Here is a 5,075-nt window from a genome sequence, read left to right as displayed (position 1 = left end):
ATCACATTTGTCTTTAATCTTTAATTTATACTTTGTTACATCCATACGGGTTGTAGAGACAATTGAACCCCGTTAAAGTGAACACGGATTAACATAGTATTTGCCCATAGTCACTTGTATGAGGTGACGTCTCGAAGTGACTAGAGTGTGAGGCGATTGATGGCAAGTTCAAGTGCCATAGAGTCATGTGAGATGACTAGTCGATCACATAGGCAGATCAAAGAACATTTTGTCGGGCCTTATGACCGCTTATAGAGTTTGGCAAATTTATATAGCCTGGTCGTGGCGAGAGCTACTATAGTATTCAAATGAGTCGATTCTTTTGACTAAAGACTATTCGCCTAAGATGGCACAGTTTCAGATTAACTTTGATTTGTGTTACTACGACCTTCGTAAATGGGGTCAAATGGGCATATTTTGGGTTATGAAGGCTGTGGCTAGTCGAAGGGAATGAGTGCGATAGGAATTGTCCACCCCTAGTCAGGGTTATAACAATATCTCAGGGCCACTCGAGGAGTAATGAACTGGAAATGCGTGGCCACGCTCGGAAGGTATCCAGAGTGGATAAATCCGGTCAATCAGTTATTCTCCAGATCGAGGAAACCACTCTCGATATGATCACTTGCAAGTACGACCTGAAAGACACCTTGCATTGAGTGGGAGATAGTAATAGGACAAGAGAATTGGTGACGCACACTTGTCGAGGACAAGTGGGAGATTTTTGGGAAATGTGTCCTCAAAAATAGTGCGATCACATGATTTAAATATCGTTATTAAATCTCATTTTAAAGAATACAATTGGGAAGTAATATTGTTACTGTCAACTGGTCAACATATATCGGTAATGATTGGCTAACTAGAGTTTGACATTATTGTCGTGTGACGGTGGTGATCAGTTGACCCCCTAGGTCATACCTATAGGGCGATACTCTTAATTGACTATTTAATTAATCGTATAATGTTACGAGTTAATTAAATTACTTGAAAATTGACGGACGATTTTGGAAGTAAAATTTACGTATCAAATTGAAATGTGATTAAATGAGATACGGTCCGAGTAATTGAATTGTATCATTACTCGGATGAAATAATTGTTTAATGTAACAATTAAATTTGAATGAATTATTATAAATACAAACTGTTGTGATTTATAAAGTGGTAAAATATTTTGGTACGAGTAATTATGATATTACTAAGTCAATTTTTTGTATGTGACGTATTTTAAAAATACGTTGATTTTTAATATGTTAAAAATACATAACAAATATATGTGACCTGTGACATGTTACATATGGACAATTGACAAAAATAATATGGACACCATATTATGTAAAGTGCCGAAAATAAGAGGAGGAATGGACTTAATATTGTGTTCATATTTTAAATAAGAAAGCATAATGATTAAAAGCTAATAGTAGCCATGCAACCCTATTCATCTTGTGAAGACAAATATGGGCATGCATTGGCTCCCCAAAAAAGCTCCCCACACCGGTTTTCCTAGGGAAGAATAAGAGAGTTTTTCTCCTCTAATTTTATTCATTCATTCACTTTTTATTTTCTAGTGTTAGAAAGATAAAATTCCTCTCTACCTTTTCATGATAAATTAGAGAGATAATATACTCCAAAACTCCTTCTCCTACACGGTTTTAGGAGCTAAAAACCAAACAATTTTGGTTCAATTTTTCTACAAAATTAATATTATACTAGTATTTGTAATATTAATTTAATTAAGAGAAGCCTTGGGTATAAAGCTTAGGGAGAGATCTTACTCTTAGATCTTGTTCTTCCATAAGGGAAAGCTCAAGAACAAAAGAAAAGGAGATTTCTTTTGTGCCCTATAAAACCGAATTTACAATGTAAGGACATTATTTCTCTTCTTTTATATTATTGTTTGCATGCATAAAATCCGTTTTAATTTTATGACAAATTAATGACATATATGAATATGTTAATATGTACATGAATCTACATTTCCTTCATTCGGATGTGCAACCGACTATAGTTGAAAAGGAGGGTGTTGAACAAAGTCCCGTCATTCTACAACGTGCAAGGGTGGGGACTCCACAATTATCACCCCTCGGTTTAGATGCTATTACGACGGATAACTGTGCTGACATACATTCAGTTTCGTTATGGTGAGCCACATGGTGTTGGTGAGAAAGTAGTTGATGTGGAGGACGTTAACAATAATGTGGAGGATGTTAACAATGATGTGGAGATGTTAACATTCAAGTTGAAGACTATCTTGTTGATAATTCGCCAGATGACGTGCCTAATACTGTTGAGTGTACACTGGTAGATGTTCAAGCAACTCAAATTCCAAAGACTGATGCTTGTTTTCCTGAGACAGAGTTGACGGATACCGCTGCTGGCATTCCAATGCCTAATGACACTCAACAGTCCACTCAAATTGCCAGTGAAGCATTTGTGACTGCAGAAGAGGAAGCATCCGAAGTGGTGATGTGTTGTCATGCAGACTTGTTGCTTGGGGCAGCGTCTGAGATAGATAATTCTAATAAACGGGATGCTGAGGTTTTGTTGGAGGACGGTACTGTTGTTGGTGAGGGTGTCCTAGAGAAGAATGGCCTTGATGGTTTGAATGCTCCTAATATCGGTACAAGTTATTTGCTGCACTCTGCTGCACATGAGGAGCTAATGTTGTCCGTTGTGCCTGAGAATTTCGAATGCACCTATTGTTGTGGTAACGTGGATCCTCACCTAGTTGTCCTGTCAAAATCAATGATAACAATGGGACATGTTTTCAATCCAATGCTATCCAAGAGGAAAGAGGTTGCATACTACTGTTTCTTGAATGATCATAATATTCTGTTTTAAATATTATTCTGCTTCCTGTTCTTCAAAAATATATTTAAGTGACTCTTATCTTTCTCTTCTTTTTTCTTTTTGAAGTGAGAATCTTGTCATTTGGGGTCTTCACAGTTACTTGAATAGAGAGGATATGGAATTCATGGTTCCAAACACAATAATAATGCTTGGAGTTATCGACTGGTGGTCCCTCTTTCTTAATGATACTATAAGAGGAAGTCCAAGTCGACTTTTCTTTGGGATTGGTGAAACGGTTAGTTATTCTATCTTATTGTATCTTTTACTTTATTTTTCATTTTGTATAACGTTTCAACTCTTTTCTCCACTTTGTTTTAGAATCCATTGGGCCGAATTTATATGCCGTCAAAACTTGAGAAGGCTTCCAGAAGTGATTTGTGCGAGGATATCATCTTGTCATTTACTGAGTTAGTAAAGAACAACAAGAGAGATTGTGAACTTAATTCTGATATGGTATGTTTCTGTAATTGTGTTATTCTGCTATTATTGTACTGTTATTCTACTATTATTCTACTATTATTGTATTGTTCTAATTAATTTTTTTGGCCAAATATTTTCCCATATTTTCATCCCAATGCTTTTGCATGAGCACTTTAGTTGTTTGTGCATCAACTTCAATGCCAAGAGGATTGAATATCTTGAAAATATATTTCAAGAGGTGTTGTTTGCTGATCATCAACAACCGTGTGTACGTTTGCTGTATTGTCAAACTGGTGTAAGTCATTTATTGTGTGTAATTTTCTTTTGGTGTTTGCCTAGTTTAAGTATTGTTACTAATTATTTTTTCTTTTCCTTCCTTATTTGAAGCTGAGTTTAATGTCTGATTTTTTGGTTAAAATGGAGTTGCCCGAGGCGGAGAGGTTAAAGATTATAAAATTGTCAATGTCCCTTTTACCTGGCAAACCGCTGAGATTGAAAATTTGGACTGCGGTGTATATACGATGTTGCACATGCTCTTTTACCGTTGAAGTGTTTTTGATTGTGACTCGAGTAATCGTGATTCAAGAGCCCTTTACCGCGCTGAGATTACTGCCTTGTTGATGTTGTCTGATATGAACGAGTCCAGGGGTGATGTGTTGAAAACTTTGGAGGAGGTGAACATCACGAGAAACGAAACCCTGAGTATGCTTGAAGAGAAACGCCATATTGAGCTTGTAGAAGCGAGGGTTTCTCAAAGCGCTAAGAAACGTCCTGGTGCTGGCAGGGTGAAAACTGTTGGTAAAAAGGTTAAGACGATGCAACCTGTTGTCGAGCCCGGCGTTTCTTCTACGGTCATTGAGAGCGGTCAATTCTCTACAAACACCCCTACTGCCAGCCGTCAAGTGGGAAGCATGTCTGTCAATAGCACTATGAGTCCAAAGTCGGCTTTGGGTAGCCGTAAAAGGGGTAGGTCAGACGATGGGCTGGGTTGCTCTATGAATTACGGGCCAGAGGATAGTAGTTTTGTTGCCATGTCGGATTTGTTTCGAAAAAAAACAAAAAACAGTTCTCTAAGATGCTAAAGGTGCGGAAGCAAGTGGTGGACTTTGTTCTTCGTGAAGATGCTCGCTTGAAACAAGAGTACGTGTCCATTTTCATTTCTTTGATTGTGGTGTTCCTGTTCAGTTACTCTCTTTTTTTTCCACTGTTATTGTTCTGTTATTGCATGTTAATCTCCTGTTATTATGCTGTTATTTTGTCAAAGTACTAGTGCCAAACTAGTATCAGTCATTCCACTGTTAATTTCCTTGTTATTCTGTTGTTATTGAACTGTTATTCTATTGTTATACCACTATTATTCCACTGTTAGTGCACTGTAATTTCACTGTTAATTTCGTTATTATTATGCTGTTATTGAACTGTTATTCTACTTTTATACCACTATAATTCCACTGTTCTTATCATATGTTATTTTTGTGAATGCAGTGAGATGTTAGTGGTGTACAACGAGGAAGTCGGCATGTTTTTGGACAGGAGGGATATTGTTTCCATAGTAGATGTAACTGCTATGATGTCAATAAGAGTAGTCGACATTTGGTCGACTCTTTTGAATTCCTTGGAGTTTGAGGAACGTTCAGAATCAAGCTCAATGTTCTTCGGACTTCGTCATATGGTATTTGGTTTTTCCATTGCAATTTTGCGTTTATACCTACTTTTTTTTTGGTAAAATGTGAGTATATATATAATATATCAAAAAGATAAGTACATAAGGAGTTCAAGTAGCACTAATCATCAATTACACATAATTTCTT

Source organism: Silene latifolia, chromosome 1 (assembly GCF_048544455.1).
Source record: "Silene latifolia isolate original U9 population chromosome 1, ASM4854445v1, whole genome shotgun sequence".
NCBI lineage: Eukaryota > Viridiplantae > Streptophyta > Magnoliopsida > Caryophyllales > Caryophyllaceae > Silene > Silene latifolia.
Note: the sequence above shows the minus strand (reverse complement) of the source record.